The 26,598-nt window shown below is 34.3% G+C and overlaps 1 long non-coding RNA gene across 2 annotated transcripts; it reads right to left on the bottom strand.

Annotated features, from left to right (window-relative positions):
• Positions 1-3,935: 3,935 nt before the first annotated feature.
• On the bottom strand, positions 3,936-24,969 carry LOC143267444 (uncharacterized). Of its 2 annotated transcripts, XR_013042566.1 has the most exons (3): positions 24,538-24,969; positions 7,813-8,109; positions 3,936-5,091 (listed from the first exon to the last, which is right to left on the bottom strand). It is a non-coding gene; the product is annotated as an uncharacterized LOC143267444 (long non-coding RNA). The 2 variants fall into 2 exon arrangements; XR_013042565.1 differs by lacking the exon at positions 3,936-5,091 and having other exon boundaries at positions 7,398-8,109.
• Positions 24,970-26,598: the final 1,629 nt, after the last annotated feature.

Below are 26,598 nucleotides of genomic sequence, written 5' to 3' on the forward strand. Positions count from 1 at the left end.
TAGACACTAGTTCTCTGTGAGATAATGTGTTTCAGGTTACATTTTTCATGTGATTGATTAACCACTGAACTATTATTTCTTACTGAATCTAAGCTATCTAGTTTAATCACAACCCTATTTTTCTTCCCGTGTTTACTTTTTAGATTTTTTTTAAATTTGAAAACCCACATAATATCCATTACATGAATGAAAAGAATGGTATCTGTAATTATATTTCCTAGTTTATTTTCTTAAGATTTATTTTCAGAATTGTCTTAATTCTGAAATCATAAAGGCCAATAAAATAAACAAGATAGACCCATGTGGTAAGGGAGCATACAGCTGCTATCTCAGAGTAAACACTCTGCAGATGTAATTTCCCTTTAGACAATAGAATTTTGCCTTAATGTATATCACATTCTCTGCATTCGTTTATGATTTTAACATGAAAAACAAATCCATTTAACTAAAAGGTAGTCATTCCGAATATATGTATGTAGAATCCAGTTCTGTGCATTTCCTTGTTAACATTGAAATCTTCTGGGGTTGAATGTAGCTCAGTGGTTGAGCACTTGTCTTATGTGAGTAAATCTCTGGATTGCAAAAACTGAACAAAAATAATATAAACACAATTTAAAAAGTGATTTTAAAAATTAATTAATTTCCTTATAGAATGAAATATGAAAATATCATGCATGTTTACTGGAGAATTTATATTATTCTGATTTGTTTAAAATAAATTATCTAGTGATATACTGCACATTTTATAATTGCTATTATATTTAATAAGTTATTTAGTATCAATAATACTTAAAAAATTTTATTTAAGTCTGTTGCCAGGATTTTACTGTAGTTAAGTAGTTAAGTATTGATGTGAAACACAGATTTCACTCCAAATAAGACATCGGTTTAGTCTGAGTTGAATATGAGTGACCATATCCCAAGAACAGAGACTGAAACAATGCTGAGGAACATGTATTACTGTGGAAGAGGTTTCGTTGATTCCTGTAGACACAGAACAAAAAAGAGTCAGAAAGCAACAATTTTCCAAATACACTGACATAGTCATTGAACAGGAAGGCTATGGTTACAGAAAAGGAAATCTCATCATTGACTACGGAAGCTCTCTCACATCTTAATTTTAAAGCTCCAGGAAGCTGGTGATCTGCTTAGGAACATATTCCAACAGTATTACCTAATGGTTAAACAAGTTTGGTTGGAGAAAGTATGGTAGTATGACTGTTCAAGAGACTAAAGATAGGCCAAGAAGATGCTGGATTTTTGTTTGTTTGTTTTGTTTTTCAAGACAGGGTCTCTGTCTGTAGTTTTGGTGCCTGTCCACGATCTTGCTCTGTAGACCAGGCTGGCCTTGAACTCACAAAGATCTGCCTGCCTCTGCCTCCTGAGTGCTGGAACTAAAGACATGTGCCACCACTGCCTGGGCAATGTTGGATCTTGATCTGTAATGTGCAATCACTCTACAATCACAGAATATTAGTCAGTAAATTAACTCAGATATGGCTTTGGAGAATAAAGTTCATGGGGATAGTATACAGAACAGTGAATTACTTAGATTTTTGAACTTTAGAACACTGGTCCTCAAGCAAGATTCCAAAGTAGACTAGCCATGTGATCTTAAATATATTTGTTAGATTTCTGTCTTGGTATTGTCTTTGGTAATAATGCTGTAAACATTTTTCCTACATTTTTATTACTACAAAACTTAATTTCTACAACAATCCAATAATATTATATCACAATGGTAAGCACTGTTATCATTGACAACTATTATCAATATTACTGAAATTGCTTGTAGTAAGATTGTGAAACAATAACAGGACCATGTTTTATCAGCTTGATTTTATTACAGCATTACTGTAATAAATGCGAATAAAAACCTGGTTTTAAATTAAAGTAAAATTTGTATTTTGTATCAGTGAATTTTTCTTGATAGTATATCATTATTATACTAAGTTATAGAAAATATGTTATTGCTTTATTCAATTGAGAACGATTATACAATTTAGATTGTATATTCTACTGCTTTGTGTGATTTTATTGTTTAATTTCTTTTCAAGAAATTTTCTAGGTGGAAAATTAAAACATAAAATTCTCAGGAAACCAGTTTCTCATCAGTTGAAAATTTTAACTTCTAGAATCTTAATCTTTAAACTATGACATTTTTGCCTGACAAATGATGCTGATAACGGAGAACTCTGGGGAAATCAATAGTGTAGTATCCATCTATGCTAAATTTCAACTTATCTTCTAAAATAACACAAAAGATTGTCATTAAAGATATTTGAAAGCATTTAAATGATTCATTCCATTTTGTTTTTATTAATATATGTTATATATATATATATATATATATATATATATATATATATATAGTGTGTGTGTGTGTGTGTTTCCAGCACATACGTTGGGCAATTCACAAGTGCCTATAACTTGACATTCAGGGTATAGGATACCTCTGGCTCTTTTTTGCAGGCTATTGCATTCATGTGCATAAACACACACTTATTCGTCTACCTAAGTGGTGAAAAAAGCTGCAAATAACTCAGTGAGACAATGAAACACAACTGACTTCTGTAAATTACCATAGTTGTTATGAAGATGTGATGCTTCATTGAATTTTATAGACGTTGGATTTGGTTAATTTTACTGTGAGGTTTTTGTTTGCAAATTCTTTATAATAAACTTTTAATAAAGAAAAAATATGCTAAATTCTGTACCACATCTTAAAGAAATATATTAGGAAAATAAGCCTCACAGTAATTCAGTAATTACATCTTAAATACTCACACTATCTCATTAACAAATAGATACATGTTTTTGTCCTATTTTATTTTTTTACATTAATATTTCTGTGTTTAGTAAGTTTAACCTATCCAATAAATTAAAATTACCTTAAAGGATATTACTAGTAAGAAAAAGAGTATGCACAACAAAAAGTCTTTAAAAATACATTTTATATTCTAATGAGGCCCATTTTATTTAGAGTAAGTTTATATGGTAACTCAAAAATGATTGGGATGCAACTCAACTCACAGAAAGCTGCTACATACAGTTTTCAGGTCTGATACTAGGGAAATTCTACACTTACCCTAAGTTCTTCCTACACAATATTCATATACCTAAGCCCTACATTTTTTCCTAATTTAATAGATAGAAACTGAGTGAGAAAAAGAAAGAAACCTAAACAAAGAGATACTTGCTGCAGCCTAATTTTTCTATATACAGTGTTTGCTCCAGTAGAATAAAATACCACCACCTAACCTTTTCATAATTCATAACTGGACATGGCCAACTGCTTCTGCAGGGTTCTCCTACTTTCATTTATTTATCTATCCTCTGCCCTGAAGTCCCAAGTTCGGGAGCCATCTGGGAGAGGCCAGCTTCCACCTTTTCAAGGGTTCCTTTGAGAGGAGAGAGAGGAGGAGAGAGGAATAAGAAACTTTTATATAGAAAGATAGTGGAAAGGAGATGAACAGAAACACAGGATAGATTCAGAAGGACCTGGATCAAAATCCACCAGCCCCTTTTGTCTCTTCAAAAGGGCCTTTATAATGATTCCAAGGGGCAGGGCAAAAGACCCCATCCCGCCTTTGCTAGATCAAAGCACACCATTAAGCCAAATGCAAACCCTTCCAAACACCTGGTAACCATGCCAGTGGTCCAATCTTCCCCTTATGCAGCCCTCCTAGGTAAAGAAAGCTCAGACCCTGATTCATTTCTCACTAGGAAACCTCTGTGGATCTCTACATTTGTCCATTATCATCATGGCATGAAGCATGGCATCATGAATTCAGACACAGTGATGGAGCTTGTTCCAACTCTCGTGATTCCCTTTATTTTTAACCATACATACACAAGTATTCACCAGAGAGTAATGAAGAAAAAAATGTTTCGAATATCTAGGTTACAAGGATTACAAACACAATCCCCCCAAACACACGTCATAAAAGGAATTTCTCCTGAAAATTGTCAGGAGACATACTGTAAGCCTGCACAATTTGAGTGTCTATTGCCTTCCTGTGTGGACCACAGTTCTAGTATAGTGTTACTGGTTTTCATTTAAGTGCTGTGTGATTGTTCTATTTTTATTGCTCCATACTGTAGAATCTTGTCTTTGGAGAATTTTTCAGAAGCTGTGAAATCCTTGTATTCATAAATGAATAAATGAATATATTAGAAATGGAAGCATTATGGCCTTTCAAGTGAATTTTATGGTGAATATTGGAGTAATCAATCGGACACAACTGTAAGTGGTTGTGAAATTATATGTGAATGTCCTGTGGTGCAGTTAAATGAGCATTGCTTCTTGTTTGCAGCCATCGATTTTCTCTTTTTCTTTTGCTATGTGTTGAGCTAAGTCCCAGCTTTTCATATTAACATCAATCCTTTTAATTGTCATGTTTTTTTGAGTACACAGAACATTAATATCAAAGATTTATTTTTGTAACGGCCACAAAAAGGGGTCTTTTCCAATCATACAGTAGATGCAAAGAGAAAAGAGTTTATATTTCCTCCATTACCCAGCTTCAATGTTTGGTTAATTTCATATTGTTACAGAGACCATAATACAATAATCCAAAAGGTACTTTAATATTTGGGATACAAGAAATAAGGAAGTGTGATAAAAGTCTGAGACAGAAGTACTCTTTAAAATTCACAGGACTGTGGCATCTTAGAACACCTGATAATATTTGTCAAGGACCTGTTGCCTGAATATTAGCATTGCAGGATGGATGAAAATGGAAACAAAACTGTCCCTGTCACACGAACAGAGCAGAATGAAGAAACAGCCATGGCCCTGGGAATGCAAACGAGTATGTTGTTTCTCCACAGGTATAACACATCACTTTTGGGTGAACAAATGAAATATTTGAGAATTTGGAGAGACTATACAATTTTATGTTTTTACAAAAAGCATTTTTCGGTACATCAGCCACTTGGGCTGCCTTTTTTCAGATGAAGGTATCATTGTTCCAAACATGATTCCATGTTAGTGTGATAAAATGAGAAGAAAAGCAATTTTGGTTCACTGATATATTGTCTCTGATTTTGCCTCTTGTCAAGCTATCCGCTGTTCTTTGATGAATCTGTCTGAAATTTTGAAATGAGCAAACACAATGAGATGAGGAACCCTGGCACTGCATTTTAGTATTTTATTACTGAACTCTGCCATGCATATTGCCGTGTGATGTCACAGAAGCACGTGACTTTCATCACTCATTCTAGTGCACCAAGAATTAAACATATTTGCTTGTGAGACAAGAAAGAATGACAGTGTGTTTGAAATCACCTACTCCATTGAAGTCCCTTGGAAGTACATTAAAAGCTGATATATCATAATCAATGATCACCTAAAGATACTCGTTAGTTCAAAACTGCCTCATCCTTTATGCAGCCGCTGCAAGTACACTGCTGTTTGTGGAAAAGTGAATTATGTAGCTTAGGATGCATTCCATTTTACTATTTGGGCAGAGGCATGGTTTGAGCTATGCTATTCTTCTTTTCTTTCTCTGCATTTACACATGTTCCCACTGCCTGTTCTCTAAGAATGTTCAAATGCACATGTATGTCATAGGTATGATCTTACTATCAGAGCAGGGTGCCTGTTCTAAGGAAGGGCAGTTATAACATTCACTTCTGGTTAGTGTAACTTTTTTTATAAATAAAATCTTGCCTGTGTTACAGCATTGGGGGGGTAATTTCTGAATAATATCAAAGCCAAAACTTAACTGTTAGAGATCATATCTGCAGCAAGGAAGAGAAACTTTCTCATAAAAAGTGAATGCACAGGAACTTAATGTTACTCTAACACTAAAGCATAAATGAAAGAAATTAAGCACTGCATTGGCATAATATTTTCAGAAAAGTGGGTGCATTCAAAAACAAAATGGATAAATGTAATGAGTAAAGTGAAAATCATATAAACCCAATTACAATTTTTAATTTTGCAATTTTATATTTTCAATATTTCTTTGTCTGCACAATAAAATACCCTTAGAATTTCATTCTGCCACCTTTGTTTGCTTCATATTTGTTAAAGTTTTGTCTTCTTTCCCTTTATCCAATGAGCAATTTTACAGAAAATGTAACAAAAATAATTTATACTTGATATGCACTGTAGGGTTGAAATAAAAGAGATTTTGCAACACGAAGATCACACAATCAATGTAAACATATTGATTTGGAAGTAAAATAAAAATAAAACGAGCAAAGTTTTGAAAAATGAATACCATGAAACCAAAAGATCAAGTGAGGGCACTGTGTCTCATTGATTCTCTACTACTTAGGATGGCATTTAAAATTAACTGGCAAGCATTGCTGAATTCCTGGGAAAGTTTGATGATTTTCTATGTACATGTGATAGTTATGATTCTGCCATCAAAAATTACATTTAGATTCGGGCCTTAGGACGAACATAGAAAAGAAAGACTGTAAAATCTCCTAAAACTAAATTAATAATGTATGGAGACTATTAGAGCTTGTCATTTCTCAATAAGTCCGATGCAATTCATAATCTATGTGAGACAGCCTTCATTGCAATTTCAGATAAATACCATATAAATGCAGATGAAGGCTGCTATACTTATACAATTCCATAAAATACCCCCCTACTACATTCTACAGTCTACATTTTCCAACCTCTGAGCCTTAAATTTCAGACAAATTGTTTCCTTACATTCATTAGTAAGTAGTTTTGACAAATGCTAATGGACTTTTAGAGTCACCATTTTAGTTTACCCTAAAGAGAAATCATTATTCCTGAATTATTTTCTTTTTTTCCCCTCATCTTGTAACTTAGTCATCATGGCGCATTGCTGTTAAAGCTAAGCAACTCCTTTTAGAGAAATTTACATCATTAAATACAAATAGGTTGGGATTTTATTTCTACCTCTTTGGACATCACCATTGCCCTTGCCACAAATAACATTTGGAAAGCATAGTAACATTGTGCTAATATAATACTAGAAATATGTTGTGAGAATTTTTAAGTAATGTCTCAATGATACAGTCAATATATATGACATTTGTTGTAAAGTCCACTCTCTGTGAACACAGGCTTTGTCAATGGGCTTTATAAATATACTAAAAACTAACTAAAAAAAGAGAAAAAACTAACTAAAACAACCTTTGTGTTCTCTGACAGCATAACTTTTCTAAGATTGAAATTTTACAAAGAATATCTTCCATATAAATTTGCATTAACAGATTTTACAAACAAAAACAAAAATAATCACATCATAAACAAGGCAAGATATATCTCATGAAGATTTTATGCATGCATTTAATTAATATTCATTTAAATCATCACCCATTTAAGTCTTATTAGACAATAAAACTAACACCATAGAGACAGAGAAAATAAAATTAGGAAATGCATATATTATAAAAAACATTGATCTTTTTTTCTGTATTTAATTTTTTCTTATGCATTTGTACCCAGATTTCACCTACGTTGAAAACCAAGTGTACTTACAAGCCATTTGTCTGTGATAAACTGTAAAGTTGGGGTAAAAGTGGATTTGTGTTCTGCTTGCCTTTTTTCTGCTCTGTCTTACAATTCATTTCTAAGATGTATTATTTATTTAATAATATATTGTATTTGTAATTTGCCTATTATTTTCTACTCTATAGGAAACATGGTACAGGCTACCTAGCTTCTAAGACAGAAATGCACATAAGAAGGTTGTCCTTTATCCATAAATCTCAGAAGACTTGGAAAAATGATTTGAACTGATTTCTGGAATAAGCAAATTAGCTTATATTAATAAATGTAATGGTACGTAAAAAATCCAATAACAACTCTATTTTTACCTTGTATGGGGTAAGTGATATGCGAAACAATTCACATTATTCTTCCCAATTTTTATATCTGCTCTGAATACCAATGGCTGTTCTCTTCTTCACATTAACTAAACTGGCCTTTGCACTTCAGTCATTAATATCATGCCTTATCATTAATAAACCACAAATGCAGGTAGCCAATCCAATGGTATGTCTCCAAAACTCATGTTCTTAATGGATGCATTGGATGATTCTCAATACGGTGTACTGTCACGGGGCTGATTATTACTGATTTGTTACGGGAAGTTAAGTTTGGAGAAAATCTGTCTGAAAGAAAAAAAAAAAACATTAAAAGAGTTAGCATCATAAATGTTCCCAGAGGAAACATTAGCAAATATTTCAAAATCTAATGATTAAAATGTAAAATGGTATGCTTTTATGACTGCAAGCATTCCTCTTCCTAAATTCAGAGTTTGTAATTCTCCCACCTTGGCACACTATTTCCTGTCATTTTTCTCTCAATATAAAACATAAATATTTAAATAACTTATTGAAAATGTCGAGCACTCAAAGTTTTTCCTCACATTTGTGTGGTGCCACAGTTCTTTAAAAAATTATTATCAGTATATGTGAAAAAATTATAAACCAGTCAGTATTATGAATGTGATAATCACTCCAAAACTGAATTATGCACAGCGATGTTGTGTATGCAAAGAACATAATTTTCCATCAACCTGGCTACCCCAAATCTTCCAAATCACTCTCCATTTCTAAGATATATGTTTTGCAGAACAATGCTGAAGTTTCTTATTTTCTCCATCATGTTATTTTAAGTCAGTGCAGATGATATAATGAGATCATAACACTTCTCATGCAACTATGTAGCATCCTTTGAATTGGCACATTCAGGGATATCTATATTCCCCAAGTGTCAAAATACATATTTCAGAATTTCTAAGGAGCATATGCAAATTGAATCATCACAGTCAACAAAACATAAAATATTATAAACATAAACTTTCCCTCATTAATAGATGATTCCAGTCTTTGCATGCCAATGTTTTTCTGAGTAAAAAAAATTTAATGTGAAGATTTAGAACTCAAATCTATATATAACAATATTACACAATTTATCAATATTTGTTTATTGCTATTTCATGTAATATGTTTTACCAAAAAATCTAAAATTATTAACTAGAGACCATATTTGCATCAAGATTCAAGACTATGAAAGACTTAAAATTACCAGATGGCATGTTAATTTACTACTTGATATTATATGCCATTTATCGTCATTTAACTTAATTGTACAATTGATAATAAATTTTCTTTCAACTCCACTGGTAATTAGTATTAAATACCTCTGCATCACTGAGGTATATGTTAGCCAAAAATAACCACTGATATTTCTACCAGTGGGCTAGCCTCACATTTTGCATGATTAAAAATGCAGTTGGTACATCTCTTTGAGTTTAATCATGTCTCAGAAGAATATGGCTTTACATAAATATAGGGATGACCTCTCCTATCAAGCTGCTAGTAGGAAATTTCTAAGAGTTGTCAACTACCTGTTACATTTGCCAGTCAAGAGATTCTGTTCTGCACTTTCTACTTAAGATTTCCAAGTTTTGACTTGGCCAATGGGACAATGAAGAGGTATACCATCTCTGTAACAGTAATTTAATAATCTCTCACTCATGTGATGCTATCTTCTTCTTCCATTCCCACTGAACTCTCAAAGATAAAAGACATCATATGTTATGTTTCTATGTGAAGGAGAAGTAGAAAGAGAAGGAGAAGGAGAAGAGAAGGAGAAGGCCTCAACTTTCTCAACTTTAAATGAGTAAATTTATGCATCTATAGAAGTCAAAGTTCATAGCATCTGCTTGCCACTTTTGAAATATTTTATTTTTAGTGTTTAAGAATTTCATTGCTATATAGAATGTATTTCCATGATATGTGTTATGCATCTCCAGCTCTGTCCCAGGACCTATTCTTAGTGTGTTACCTCAGATTTTTGTTTTGTTTTGTTTCATATGGGCACCTGGTATACCTTCTGATTTTTCCTCTCAATATTTACATTTTATACTTTGTTTTCAGAAAACTATGCTTTGCTGAAGAAAAAAAAATCCTAAAATCACTTTCCAACTGCCTTTCTTAGTTAAAATTTGCGGCACTGAGAGATGATCTTATCACTTCTATAAAGTATATAATTCTCAAGTGTAAGTGTATTCTATTTTTGCTCTAAACCAAGTGGTAATTTTAAATCATTTATCAACTTAGTAATTTTTAATTATTATTTAAATATATTGCTTTATAATTTTACCATAATGTTATAAGTGTCATTAAGTCTCAATCTGCATAACTGAGTCCATAAAATAATCTAAATCAACTGTGTTGGCACATCTTAAATAAATTGTTAATATTTTAGCATTTTCATCTTTCTTACATTATATTTGTGTTATTTCCTATATACATTTATCTTTTTATACAATAATTTCAATAATTCTTGGATAATTTGATACTTTCTATTTTGGTCATAGTCATTTACCTCACTCAACTCTTCCCAAACCAATCTCTAATCCCGTATCCACCCAAATTTGTGTGCTCATGATTTGTAGACCTATTTGAGTACAAACATACACCAGATTGTGTTCTATCTCATGCAAGACAGATCTATAAAGAAAGCTAATTTTCTTCCAGAAAACTTCCTGTTTCCTTGGTTCTTTTAATCCTTTGTGCCTCTTTTCCTGAAGAGATCAATGAGAACAGGAACTGTGGAGTAGATATATCAGTTGGAGCATTTGTAATGAGCTCTTTCTTTTGGAAAGAGAACTTTTATTGATAAGGGATAAGGTTTCCACTGATCTTTGGATAATATGCTAACATGGACAGGGAACACTCACAAGGTCTCAATTCTAAGCAAAGAACTGTAGGCAATCAAGAAATGTTGAGACAGGTGAGAGAGTTTTCCATGGGGAAAAAAATACACCAGTTAGTTATCCAATAGCAACCATAAACTTTTTCTCAGTTGTGAAGCATTCATGAACACAAATATACACAAGTATACATACATACAGGTACATGTAAATGAACATGTAATACAGCCTGAAAAAAATGTTTCAGCAGAAAAATAAAAAATATGATAATTTTGATTAAAACAGTACAATTAGACACAATTCAATGTTTGTACAAGTTGTCTTCTTAGCCACATAGTTTTCCTCATGATGTAATAAAGATGGAAATAATATTTTAAATTCAAACTGTCAGTGTTATTGTATGACATCAACTTTGCAAATGAAATAGTTTTAATATAATATAAAGGAATATAACCTTTATATAACTTACAAGGTTTGCAATGATTGAGAAATAAGATTGTCATCGCTTAATATTTTAGTCAAATTGTAAACATTTACAATCTTTTTAAAGACACTCTTGTGTTACATTTATCTGTTTTCTAGGATATTGCCACATTAAATTCACCCTACTGCTATTTTATTTGACTTTTACATGATGATTTTCATTCATTTGTTTATGTGGATTATTCACTATGTGTGGATGAATTTCTAAAGTCTTATTCAAATACAGGGGTGCAAGCCATAGAGATCAGAGCAAATATAGCCAGCAAGTAACCTTAGCTTACCACCTTGCCATAGTTTCCCAAGAGAGCCTATTCCTGTCTAGTCTGAGCTTTTATTACCTTGCTGTTCTGCTTTCTCATTCGCTCTAAGCCCAGCTACATCACTTCCTCATCACTGCCTATCTATATAGACATGCAGGTCTCTATAGTTGGTCCTGGGATTAGAGATGTGTGTCACCATGCTTGGCTGTGTTCTTGAACACACAGAGACTCTGCCTGCCATGTGATCGGATTAAGGGTGTATGCAACCACCACCTATGGTGATATTTTATTTGTACTGAAATGTGATTTTATTTGTATGTTAATAAATAAAGTTGCCCCGGGGGTCAGAGCTATTAGCAAGCTATAGCAAAAGCGGGCAGTGGTGGTACATGCCTTTAACCCCAGTATTTGGTAGGCAGAGCTAGGTAGATCTCTGTGTGTTCAAGGATACATTCAGCATTGGAGACACACACCTTTAATCTCAATACCAACCATTGTAGATGTAACCAATCGTATTATTAAAATAAGAAACACAGAGCCAAGGTAAAAGAGAAAAGCCGAGAGGTCAGAGCTCAGAGATAAAATCTTACCTCCTGCCTTGCTCCTAGCTTCCCCGAGAGAGGGAGGTACTTCCTGTGTCCCTGTTTAAATAATCTTTCTGTTCTGCCTTCTCATTGGTTGTAAACCCAACCACATGACTGCCTCATCACTGCCTGTAAGTACCGCCCTCCAGGTCTTAAAGGCGTATGTCTCCAATACTGGCTGTATCCCTGAACACACAGAAATCTACCTAGCTCTTCTAACCACCATGCTCTTACTATGGCTCTAATAGCTCTGACCCCAGGGCAACTTTATTTATTAACATAAAATTAAAATAACATTTCAATACAAATAAAATATCACCACATTTCCCCTTTTCTATTTTAATAAAAAGAAAAAAGGCAAAAGGTTATAACTAACAAAAGAAAAACTATATACAAAAGTACAATAACTATATACAATATATACAAGTAACAAATACCTAAACGATGTCTAGTCCATTTGTATTTGACAAATCAGAGAAAATAATTCCCTTATCTATCCTATTTTAGTAAGTCCAAAATGTATCTAATTCACTTTCTATCCTAATTAATCTTCAACTATAACTAACTAATCTTCAACTCCCTCAGAGACCCAAGAAGGAAATAATATTAGCTAACAAAAATAAAAACAGGAAGTGCACAAAAGCAACTTCCAAAAATTTTGTGAGTTGACAGAAACAGCCAGCTGCCTGGACAGTCACCTGAGGTTTCTCCACAGTGTTGGGGCATCATCTTCAGCCTATAGGCTTATCGTATCTGACAGACTCATTTGTGAAGTAGGTTGTACACAAGGTCAACAGTTCAACCTCACACTGGGTGAGAGCAGTCCATGTACCAGAAACACCTGAATTCCACTAGTGTCATGTCATGATTCAGGATTTTAAATTCTGGAAATTGTTGATGGTTTTTGAATTCAGCTGTCCATTCTTCTTGGCTATGTATATATGGCTTCATCTAAGCATGCCCTTCTCCACATACCTCTATTAAATGCCAGTCTACTATTGAGAGGCGTGAGCTTTCAGTTGCTGTTCCATTGCACAACAGAAGCCATCGGCCCACTGCCTGTTCAGCTGCCTTCAAAGAAAAGGGCACTGTACCTTTTCCAGATTGTGAAGGCCACTTCAGGGATGGTGCCATATTGTCCTGGCCTCAGAAGATGCCGTCTGATAAAGCCATAACCACACTTGTTTTGGCAGGAATCGGTAGTCCTTTGTTTCGTGTTCTGTCTGTCCATTTTGTCCTGTTGATACGAGGATAATTTGTTGTCCAGTGGCTAACTTTTGCCACAATGAAAATTAACTCCATATGCAGTTTCTTCAATGCCCATATTTTCTCTGAAGTAAATTGGTACTGCCAGGAGCCGACATGTCTCAAAAAAGAAAAATTTCTAAGTTATTAAAACATTTTAAATGCCATATTCTGTAGATCTCTGAAGGGTTTGAAGATGACCTGTCTAAAATATATCTGCTCAATTTTTAAAACATATCTAATATGACTACAATTTCTATTGTAATGTCTAACTACTAACTTTCATTTCTTTATATCCTAATAGTTGGTAATAATGTAAAGTATTTAAAACTAGTAATTGTCTTTTTCTTTTCTTTCTTTCTTTCTTTTTTTTTTTTAAACAAGAACCTTAAATCTAATCTCCTTTGCTTAGCCTTTTTCCTAACCCTTGACAACAACTTGTAACCAACCCCCCTAAACAATGAAAATTATCCCAGACCCAAAACCCATTAAAAGAACCAAAAAACCACCCGCCCCACACCACTTCTTTGGCAATGTGGGTGTCATATTCTTAAAATTGCTTCCTGCTGGGTATGGGCGAAGTTATCTTTATCCTGAAAGAAAAATTTAGGTTAATTGTCAAATTCTAGGAAAGGTAACTATATCCTTCATTATTATCCAGTCTGTGTATAAAGCCAAAGTTGAGGGTTTATCTCAAGTCCTTATTTAAGTAGTCTTTGAGACTGGATCATCTCAGCTAGTCATCTCAAAATTGCTCTGAGCACCTTGTAGTTCAAAGCTGATCTGTAGATGATGTTTGTCAGTTCAGTGATATTATTATTGTCCACGTGGAATTGTTTTTGTTGTTGTTGTTGTGGGGCCCCATCTTCTTTCCGGAGACTTCAGTTGATGTTAGGCCTGGCCGTGATTTCCTGCAGAAAACTGATAAGAGACTCGAACACAAAGACATATATATGCAGCTAACTGAAGCCTTTTTTCTAGAATTAGCTAGTACTCTATATGACCATTCATATCTTAACAAAGTTTAAAATGTATATATATATTAATCTTGTAAATTTTGATATAAAATTTATACTTTAAGAAAAGTTTAAAGAATCAGAATAGAATCAAAGAGTTGAGATTAGTAATAGAATAGTCCCTTAATTAATTTGGCTTTTGTCCTGTCCCATAGCAGAAAATGGCTCTTTTATTCTGTCATGATACAGGGAGTTTGTATTTTCATTTTAACAACATGCTTGAGTTTAAAGAAGGAGAGAGCCATTCTCCAACTCCAAAGTCAGCTTTAAATTTTAATTGAACTGGGACTATTAGAAAACCAATAGTGTTAAATCTTTAGAGAAAAGCAGAAACAAACATTTAAGAAGACATAAAATTTTTTAGATAATATATACCCATATGCCATATACTCCCATATACTCTGTTTCCTGGGATAGATGATTTGTCCCTTTTCTTCAGTTGTCTCATTTGTCTTGTGTCCTTCAGATTCCTTAACCTTCATTCTCCTAAAAGACAAAAACAAAAACCTTCCCCCAAGACTAATTTTGGGGATGTTCCTTTTTGGCAAGTTATTATCTGATTAAATGAAAAGACATGTGTTACAGGTACAAGTTAGTTTAAATTGGATGTTCATGCTGATTGATGAACTATCACCTCCTCTAATTAAGAGGTTTCTCTTGTTCAAATCGAACCTTTATCAATTTTGATGGTACCCACAGCTTATCTTCTCCTATAGAAACAAAAGCAAAACCTCGTCCCCAACGTAATACATACCCTGGCTTCCATTCTGAGGTCAGCACATCCTTAAAGTATATAGGCTGATTTAATTCTGTAGTTTTTTCTATTACCCAATGTCTCTCTGCAGCTGTTGTTCCTTTCTCATTGGCATTCAGAAAATTCAAAGTTAATAGAGCATTATGCAGTCTATTTCTGGGGGTTTTTGTTACTCCTTTCTGTTTATTTAGCATATCCTTTAGTGTTCTGTTTGATCTTTCTATAACTGCTTGACCTGTAGGATTATGTGGTATACCTGTAATATGCTTTATTTTGTAATAATCAAAAAACTGTTTCATTTTAACAGAGACATATGATGGAGCATTGTCAGTTTTGATTTGTGCAGGTATACCCATGATGGCCATAACTTCTAGCAAATGAGTGATTACAGAATCAGCTTTTTCAGAACTCAAAGCAGTTGCCCATTGAAATCCTGAATAAGTATCGATAGTGTGGTGTACATATTTCAGTTTTCCAAATTCTGCAAAGTGAAACACATCCATCTGCCAGATTTCATTTCTCTGAGTACCCTTTGGGTTACATCCTGCTGGTAATGGCGTTTGATTATAGAAGGAACAAGTAGGACATTTCTTTACTATTTCTTTGGCTTGTTGCCAGGTTATGGAAAAATCTTTTTTTAAACCTTTACTATTGACATGATGTTTTTTATGAAATTCTGAGGCCTCCAGCACATTTCCTACCAATAATTTATCAATCTCATCATTGCCTTGTGCTAGAGGGCCTGGCAGACCAGTATGAGATCGGATGTGAGTTATATATAAAGGATGACTCCTTTTCCTGATTGTATCTTGTAATTGAATAAATAGTGAAGTTAATTCTGAAGCATCAGGGATAAATTCTGCAGTCTCAATATGTAATACCACTCTTTCAGCATACTGAGAGTCAGTTACTATGTTGAGAGGTTCTGAAAAATCCATTAATACCAACAGAATAGCATACAATTCTGATTTTTGCACTGAATTATAAGGACTTTGTACCACTTTACTTAAATTTTCTGATTTGTAACCTGCCTTTCCTTGTTTGTTGGCATCTGTATAAAATGTACGAACTCCAGATATGGGTTTTTGCCGTACAATTCGAGGCAAAATCCAATCAGCTCTCTTTATAAAATCAATTCTGTTGCTTTTGGGATATTTGCTGTTAATTTCTCCCAAAAAATTACTGCAAGCTCTTTGCCAAGGTTCACTTTCTGTCCATAATTTCTCAATGTCCTCCTTAGTTAAAGGTACGACAATTTCTGCTGGGTCTATTCCTGCTAATTGACGAAGTCTCAATTTTCCTTTCCAAATCAAGTCTGAGATTTTTTCCCCATAAGTTTTTAATTTTTTATTTGGTTTATTTGGTAAAAATATCCATTCCAATATAATATCTTCCCTCTGCATTAATATTCCAGTAGGGGAATGCCTAGAAGGTAAAATAACCAAAATGCAATCCAGCTTTGGATCAATACGATCCACGTGCCCTTCATGTACTTTCTTTTCTACCAAGGCCAATTCTTTCTCAGCTTCAGGTGATAATTCTCTTGGACTATTTAAGTCCTTGTCACCTTCTAAGGTTTTGAACAAATTAGTCAGTTCATCATTTTTTACCCCAACAATAGTTCGTAGATGAGAAATATCTCCAAATAATCTTTGAAAGTCATTAAGAGTCTGTAGTCTATCTCTCCTAATTTGCACCTTTTGGGGTCTAATTTTTTGTAGCTCTATTTTATATCCTAAATAATTAATAGAATCTCCTCTTTGTATTTTTTCAGGAGCAATTTGTAATCCCCAGCAAGGCAAAATTTTCTTTACTTCTTCAAACATTCTTTCTAAAGTATCTGCATTTGAGTCAGCTAGTAAAATATCATCCATATAATGATAAATTATAGATTTAGGAAATTTTTTACGTATCACTTCCAATGGCTGTTGTACAAAATATTGGCACAAAGTTGGGCTATTTAACATTCCCTGTGGGAGGACCCTCCATTGAAATCTTTTAACCGGTTGAGAATTATTATAAGTAGGCACTGTGAAAGCAAATCTTTCTCTGTCTTTTTCTTGTAAGGGTATTGAAAAGAAACAGTCTTTTAAATCAATAACTATGAGAGGCCATCCTTTTGGTAACAGAGTAGGCAAAGGAATTCCAGATTGTAGAGAGCCCATCGGCTGAATTACTTTGTTAATTGCTCTAAGGTCTGTTACCATTCTCCATTTACCAGATTTCTTTTTAATAACAAATACAGGAGAATTCCAAGGGCTGGTTGACTGTTCAATATGCTGAGCATTTAACTGTTCTTCTACCAGCTCTTCTAAAGCCTGGAGTTTCTCTGTTGTTAAAGGCCATTGCTGAACCCATACAGGCTTGTCTGTTAACCATTTTAAAGGTAGAGCTGTTGGTATTTTTGGAAGATTATCAGTTGTTGTGCCCTGTTCTTGTATAATATGGATGGCTGGTGACCACTCAAAATAATGCCTTCTAATATTTCTCTCAGAAACATGTGCTAGTTTATGATTTGTTTCTGAGATTGGAGGGATTTTAATCTGAGTATTCCATTGTTGCAACAAGTCTCGACCCCACAGGTTCATAGCTATGTTAGCGACATATGGTTTTAATTTTCCTCTCTGTCCTTCTGGACCTATACATTCGAGCCATCTTGCACTCTGTTTCACTCCAGATAATGTCCCAATTCCTAACAGTTGAACGTTTACCTCCTGAAGAGGCCAAGCTGGATGCCAAAATTCTGGTGCAATTATGGTAATGTCCGCACCTGTGTCTACCAGACCAGACAACAAAACACCATTTATTTTTATCGTTAATTTTGGTCTCTGTTCATTAATAGAAGTTTGCCAAAAAATTTTCTTTATGTTTTCTCCTGAATTTTCTATTCTCTCTTTTTCATCATCCTGACCAGCATGATTTATTCCAATAGTCATTTGGTTATTTAATCGCTCAGAGCAGGGATTTCCTCTACAGCTGCAGGAAAGGTTTGAACTGGTTTTGCTATGGGGGCCTGCATGAGGCCCCTCCGGGAGTTTCCCGAAAACTGAGGCAAAGGATTACCCTGTCTGTCCTTTGTTGATCTACATTCATTGGTCCAGTGTTTTCCCTTACCACACCTTCTGCATACTCCAGAAGGAAGGGGCATTCTGTTGCCATTGTTCCTTGAAGAAACATTGCTTCTAGGATTGACCTGTTTACAGTCCCTTTTAAAATGTCCTTGCTTTCCACACCCAAAACATCTAACACTCCTCAAACCTTTTGAAATTACTTCTCCTACCCACGTATCATGCTCATCAACCTCAACATTAATTGTTTCTCTAATCCAATCTTCCAAAGGTGCAGATCTTGCCCTTAACGGCCTGATTATTCTTTTGCATGCTGCATTCGCATTCTCAAATGCCAACGCTTCAATTATTGCCTTACTAGCTTCTGATCCTGAGACCATTCTGTTTACTGCTGAAGCCAGTCTTTCTAAAAAATCTGTGAAAGATTCTTTAGGGCCTTGCATAACCTTTGTGAATGACTCATGTTTTTTTCCTGGTTCATCAACTCTGTCCCATGCATTCAAGGCTGCCATTCGACATAAAATTACGGTTTGAACATCATATAAACATTGTGTTTGTATTGAAGCATATTGGCCTTCTCCAATAAGCTGATCCTGACAAACTTGTATTCCTTTATCCCTCCATTGTGTTTCTACGTTTCTAGCTTCCTCCTTAAACCAAGTCAGAAATTGAATTCTCTGGCTGGGTTCCAGAACAGCTTGTGCAAGGTCCCGCCAGTCCTGTGGTATAATCCTATTATATGTTGACCAAGAGTTTAACATTTGCTTTACATATGGGGAATGCATGCCATAAGATACTATTGCCTCCTTAAACCTTTTAAAATCCATCAGTTCAATTGGAGCCCAGATATTTTGTGTAGCCATTTGATCAGGCATCTGCTGTACGGTTACAGGATAAATTAAGGATGACTGTGTGAAAACAGGCTTTCTTTCTGTAACCTTATGATCCAAACTTGAACCAACTTCACTGTTAAAATTAACAGGTTTTTCTAAAGCTGTTATCCTGGCACTTAAATCGACTATCTTTTTAAATAGTAAAATGAGAATAAGCATGGTGATTAACTGCATAATTCCCATAATACTAATCTTTTCATATAGTTGTTCCATTGTCAGACTGCCTAAAATTTCAAACAAAACCCAATTTTCTTCCAATGTACACAGGAAACCCATTTTTTTAAATGTGGAAAAAATTTGTCTTTTAAATAGTTTCCTTTATGACTTACCAAATCTGCGTAGAACAGTAGAAATCCGAGCGAATTTCAAAACAGCCACCTAGAGTCCTAGGTGTAAATCCAGAGAGAGAGAGAGAGAGAGAGAGAGAGAGAGAGAGAGAGAAACAGAGAGACAGAGAGAAAGCAAGAGAGAAAGCGAAAGCGAAAGCGAAAGCGAAAGTGAAAGTGAAAGTGAAAGCGAAGGGGTAGCCGGCTAAAGCTTAAAGCCAGCCACTTGTTCCCTCTGAGCCGAGTCAAGGCTTGGCTTTACAGCCAGGGGCCCTGTTTAGCAGGGCAGGCCTGAGCTGTTTGTAGCACTGGCTTTAAGCAAGCAGCTCACAGTCCGGCCTGAGCCCAAGCAGACCTGGGCTGGGGCTAGGGAGCCGGCTGCTCCGGCTAGGGAGCCGGCCCCAAGCAGTTTTTAATGGATTCTTGTCACGTTGGGCGCCAGATGTAGATGTAACCAATCGTATTATTAAAATAAGAAACACAGAGCCAAGGTAAAAGAGAAAAGCCGAGAGGTCAGAGCTCAGAGATAAAATCTTACCTCCTGCCTTGCTCCTAGCTTCCCCGAGAGAGGGAGGTACTTCCTGTGTCCCTGTTTAAATAATCTTTCTGTTCTGCCTTCTCATTGGTTGTAAACCCAACCACATGACTGCCTCATCACTGCCTGTAAGTACCGCCCTCCAGGTCTTAAAGGCGTATGTCTCCAATACTGGCTGTATCCCTGAACACACAGAAATCTACCTAGCTCTTCTAACCACCATGCTCTTACTATGGCTCTAATAGCTCTGACCCCAGGGCAACTTTATTTATTAACATAAAATTAAAATAACATTTCAATACAAATAAAATATCACCACAAACCATAGAAGACCTGGAGGTCTGTACAGACAGGCAGTGATGGGGCGGTCATGGGGTTGAGTTTACAACCAATGAGAAGGCAGAATAGAAACTCTATAAAAAAAAGACAGACACAGGAAGTAGGTCTCTTTCAGAGAGGTAGGACCATCACGAGAGGAAGGGTAAGGTTTTTAGCTCTTAGCTCTGACCTCTTGGCTTTCTTCTTTGCATTGGTTCTGTGTTTCTTATTTAATAAGATGGTTGGTTACATCTACAACCGCCTGATTTCTGTTTATGGCTATGACCTCTGACCTCCAGGCAAACTTTATTTATTAACCTACAAATAAAATATCACATTTCAGGACAAATAAAATATCACCCCAAAAAATATGTTAGTCTCATTTTGAAATAGAGCTCTAAGTAATGAAGCAATTTGAGATGCAAATAAAATTTTTTTTTTTTAATTACTCTACTTTTTGGATTTTTTTCTGTATATACCCCAGACTGTTTTGTATCTGAGGATATTCTATTTTCAGAAATGAGAAAAAATAAAATGTTTTATATTTATCTGAAATTAATTGTTGATTGTTTAAGCACATTGTTGATACTCTTTCAATTCTTTATACATAAGTAGACAACTGTATGAGTGGAAAAAAGAAACAATTTGAATTAATTTATTGCTGCTATAATGTTGGATGGCTTTATGAAGGAATATGGAATAATTTTTTGGCTTCTGCAAAAAATAATTATGGACCATAGGCAGGAACTATCACATTATCATCTATGTCATGTCTATGAAGTTGCCCATATATTTTATACATTTATGTGAAAAAATCCAGTTGGCACTAATATTTTGAATATGTCTATTTGCCTGAGAAAATTAAGTCTTTCTCTTTATTCACCTTAAATGCTTCTAGTCTGTCTCTTCTCTTTCAATATTGAGTGTAGAACTTAAAGTTTTTTTGAAAAAGTTTCAAAAAATTCATTATTATTGAAGATATTCTTAATGTCTTTGCCCAGTTTACTTATTGGATAGTCCATGAAAGTATTGATGTTCTGTGTTAGTGAGGATAGAACAGTGCAGGGTACAGTGTTCTTCAAAATTCTGTGTCCAGCAAAATACATTGCTATATAAGGCTCCTTAAGTTCCTTCGTAAGAGAATAAAGCATGAGGGTCTGGGTTTTTATATTAAATTTATGTCATTAGCTATAAGCTAATGACATAATTTTTGAGAATTTTTTTTAAATTTTTTCATTAATGTTAGTAATTACTACTCAGTAATGCTAGTAATATGGAAAAATTCAGCAAATTGTGAACCAAGATGCTTAGCATATATCTGTTGTTTTCTGTCAAGTTCAACTCTAGGCTTGTGCATATGGAGAAACAATATATCTTGTATTGAAAATAGATATTAGGTAACACTTAGATTTTTAAGAAGAATGTGTTTTGCAAGATATAGTAGCTCATGATACATCAATACCAACCCTTGTAATTTATTTTCATGTAAACTATTTTCCATGATTTAGACTTATAAACACATGTATAGTGTTTTGGGAGTCAATAGCTTAGGATAAAAATGAGTTTCTCCTGTTTATAGATGAAGGGCAATATGGAATATAATCTCTTCTCATAGATAATTATCCATGAAGTATAGTTGGCCTTTCACAGATGCTGGAGTAAACTTTTTAGGAATTAAAGTTTAAACTGCTTCACAAATACTTGAGGAAATGGTCAATTACTTGGAAATGAGCAGGATTAGAAGAGATCTAATTAACATATATTTAGATGAATTTATCGAAGTATGTAGAGATTGTGATAACCTCTCTGTTCCATTTGTACACGAACCAAATATAAGCCTCTTCTTGTTTTTAAAGTGGTTTCAAGAATACAATGGACAAGGTAACATCTATAGTACAAATCATGCAGTCTACGTTTAACTACCTTGTTTTTATACGGTTTACCCACATAAATATTACCATTGGTGACAATGGTGTGTGAAACTTTTCATGAGGTGAACGTTATTTTGCTAAAGCAAATATCTAACATATAGATAGTAGATGAATGCCTTTATATTCCATGTGAAACCATTTCCTGATATTGGAATTATTTTTACTGAATTATGAATAATTTTCCTGACAGGTGTAGAATTATATTGGATATTTGCATTGCCTTACTAAGTATAATGTATCTCAGTTTACTACCCATGAGTTTACCAACTGCCTCTTCTTATATCATTATTTTCTGTAAATTAAGTTTTTAATCAAGGGACACATTTCAAAGCATAACTATTACAGTAATGCTTTAATGCTTATATCATTCATAGGACTTGCCACATGCCTCATTAGTCATAGGCAAACTGCTTATTGAATAAATAGGTAAATTCAAAGATGCAGCCAAAATATGTTTTTTAGAACATGGCACACTGGAAGAATAGGTTTCTGTTAATATGCAATGGAATACAATGAATAATTTAAATTAGCACCTGAAGTGTGGTGCGGTATTATTGGTCTTTGAATGAAGTAGTAAATGTATTGGTATTTTCTCTTCCAATTTTCCATGTCTCATTGTATTGTTTTTGCATTTATTTCTATATGTTTTAGCTGTGGTAGGTTCCTAAAAACCTCATTTTCAGAGAGCATATGATGCTGTTCTATGAAATTGGAGCTTGAATCTATTACTCAGGTACTAACTAGTTCTATTGTTTTGTTCTAGCTTTAAAGCTCTCAAGCAAGCAGACAAACGTTTTATTGTGGGCAGTGTGAATGACAAATATGACAAGAGAGAAAGAATTACTGTATTTAGAGAATTTTTAGTAAACTTATGTCTGGAAACCACCTGGGGTGTCTTTAATATTAACTTTAATCACATATGATAAAGATTCATACAAATTCATGGTACACTAGTGAAAGAATAACACTAGAGGGTACAATATCTTCCAAACTGCAGCTTATGTCATTCTACTGGTAAATACTTAGACCTGCTGAGTGCTTCTCTAAGAAGAAGCACACAAGAAATTGGTAGTAACGTATTAGCTATTTATTCTCAGCCAAATCCAGGAATGAGAAAACCATACCATTCATGAATATTTGTCATTGGCTTTGTTAAAAGCATTTGTCTGTATTTCTGTGTCTATCTATTTGCAAGTACATTGTCCCCCTTTTCCCCCATAGTCATTTTAACAGAGTTTGTTGGTGGTTGTTAAATAATTAAGTCTATAGGAACAAAGTATTCAAAAGGGACTCAACATGAATGAGTGAAATAAAAAAACACATAATTTTGAGAAGTATATTGTAGCCCCATTTTCCCCATATTTGGGTATACTTTGTGAATGTGGAGATGATATATAATTTTGAGTAGAGTTCAAGAATAATTTTGATTGTACAAAGGAAAATTGTCTCTTGTTAAGAAAATCACCAGTTATTTTATTGTTAAAATACATGTGAATACATGACTAGGAAATTGCATGCCAGCTCTTTTTTTCCAATGTGCTTTTATAATATTTTGTTTGTGGTGGTGTTGGAACTCAGTAAACAGCATTCTTATATGAAAAGCTAGATGATTTCAGACTTTGCCAATACTGAGCTTTAGAGAAAGAAAATGATAGGAATGGTTCTTATTTTAGGCATCTATAATGTTCTCATCTGCCAGTGACAGTTAATGTAAGGGATATATTTTGCTGTTGTTTGTTTGTTTGTTTGTTGTTGTTTTGTTTCATTTCTGCCTCTGGCTTACCCACATCATCAGAAACAGTGCGATTATGTGTCTTCCATCCCATGTATTGTTGGCTATGTCTCTCTTCTCAGAAGAGTGAGTCTCAGCTCCATGGAGCTGCTTCTTAATTTGAAATCCCATGTACATACATTTTTTTTCCTTAGACAAATGAGTTGTGGTAGTACTGTGCAAGTTTTAACTCTGTAATACCTCATAGACATGCTAGATAACCAGTACCTGGTTAGTGACCTTGTGAAGTTCTTTCTGTTAAAATAATTGGTGTGGTTTCTTTCAGTGACTAGTTTCGAGCTGATCTATACAACATCTTAAGAAATGAAAGTATAATTCATGAAGCAATACACAGAGATACAAAAAGAGAAAATATAATACAAATAAATAAAGAACTAGATAGTATATCATACAAAAGCTAATTTAAAAAAACTGTGGTTAGTTTATAAAGTAAAAACTACATGTATTTTACTCACTTATTGTTATGCTTATATTATTTAGTTAAAAAATGTAATTGATACATTTCACAAATTAGTCTATATCACATTAACATTTTGAAAATTAAAAAAAAGAGGCTAAAGAAGAAGATAAAGAAGCTAAATATATTAGTAAGGGTTCTCTAGAGTAACAGAATTTATACAATGCATCTGTTTATAGAGAAAATGGATTAACGATTTATTAGAGGGACTTACAGACTGTGGTCCAGCTAATCCAACAATGACTGACTATGAATGGAAGGTTCAAGAATCCAGTAGTTGTTCAGTCCACAAGGCTGGATGTTTCATGTGGTCTTCAGTATACCCTGGAATCATGAAGAAGTCGGCTCCAATGCCAGGAAAGAATGGACTTGCGAGTAAGGTGAGATGATGCACACAAAGATAGAAGCTTCCTTCTTCTTTGCTCTTATATGGGGTTCCAGACGGTGTGGCCCAGATTAGAGGTGAGTCTTCCCATCTCAAAAGGTCTGCATTAAAGTGCCGTGCCTGCAAGGCAATTGGGCCCAAAACCTGGCGAGGGAAGTCGGGATGAACACAGCACACCAGTCAAGTTGCAAGCCTCAGGACTTGCTTTATTCCTTCTTCCCCATCTTATATACCCTTTCAGGAGGAAACAAACAAAATTGTTTATCAAGCACCCAGGGTCAAGGAATGGTAAGCATGCCCCAGGAAGCCACAGCTGCCAAGCCATGAGATATATCAAACAGCAAAACATCCTTAGAACAGCCTGACCTCAGCGCACTCAGAACAGGGGAGGTGGGGGCAATCTTAGAGGGGTCAGAGTCATTCTGATCCCTACATTAGAGGTGCGTCTTCCCACCTAAAAGATATGGACTAGAAGTGGATCCTCTTACTTCAAATGAAGCAAAAATCCCTGACAGGTGTGCCTCTCCATTTTAGGGGTTTTAGTTAATTCCAGATGTAGTCAAGTTGACAACTAAGAATAGCCATCTCACCATGCTTCTGATTTATAAAGCTTTTTATTTTAAGCAGCTGAAAAGTATTAAATAAATAGAGATTTTCAAGAACAACACTTGCATGATAAAAAGCTCCAACCTAGTGCTCACTATAGACCTTATGTATATTGTATGCTAGTGTCTGGATACTGAACATTTCTTTGACAATCTTGACTTGGCTTATATATTTTCTTTTCTTCCTAGTAAATAACAAGTGAGTGGCTTTTAAATGAAATCTGTTAATTTCACAACAATGATTTAATTGCCAAATGTGTTTAATTATAGTTTACAACATTTAAAAAAAATTCTTAGACCGAGGCTCAAATTTGGAAACCTTTTGTTACACAGTTATGAATTATTTCATTAAGGTTTTCGTTGACTTGAGAGTTGAGAAATTTTTAATCTCAAGGGGATACTGATGTTTACAATAGTAAGGCAGACACTAACAATTCTTAGAATTGATATAATCTAACCCACTCCCTGATCTATTCATTGTCTTCTATTTTCATAGGCTAAGAAATGGAGGTTTGTAGGAATCCAGGGTTTCAAAATAATATGTGAGACTGAGGAATTTTGACATGCTTTTCATTTGAGCATCTTCTAAAACTGAAGAATATGGTATCCAGCATCAAATACTACAATGACATTGTTTTGATACTGACTTTAGCAAAAAAGAATACTTGCCTTTGTGCAAAAGAAAGCACCTCACTCTGCTTTTAGACCTTTGGAAGGTTCTTTCATGAAATTTTATCTAACCACATGGGTAAGAGGAGAAAACATATACTGGAAACGACATATTTTGGATGAGGTTTTAGGACAGGATAGGGTAGTAATGGAGATTGAATTGAAAGTCTCATATGCATATAAAGCAAATGCTCTATCTCTTGTATAGATCCACAGATCTCTTTTACTTTATATTTGAAGACATATTCTAAAATGCCATGCTGTCCCTGAACTTACTATGTACCGATACTAACCTTTATATTGCTACCATTCTGCCTTATCCTCATGAATACCTAGTAGTAGAAACCTGCAACAACAAGCCCAGAACAATTGAGATGGTTTTGAAATTGTATATAATGAGAAGAATAAATTGACAGAAAAGAATATTGGAAATTCAGACCAGACAGTTATCAGAAACAAATATGTCTACCTTATTAATTCATTTTCTAAATATTTTGCATTTGTTCATGAAAATATTTCAAATAACAATTTATCCTGTTATTCTTAATTTAGAGTAGGCTCAGTGTTAGATTGGAAATATTTCAGTTAGTGCTTGGAAAAAACATCTCCTACTCTT

The sequence above is a fragment of the Peromyscus maniculatus genome, chromosome 9 (genome assembly GCF_049852395.1).
Source record: "Peromyscus maniculatus bairdii isolate BWxNUB_F1_BW_parent chromosome 9, HU_Pman_BW_mat_3.1, whole genome shotgun sequence".
NCBI lineage: Eukaryota > Metazoa > Chordata > Mammalia > Rodentia > Cricetidae > Peromyscus > Peromyscus maniculatus.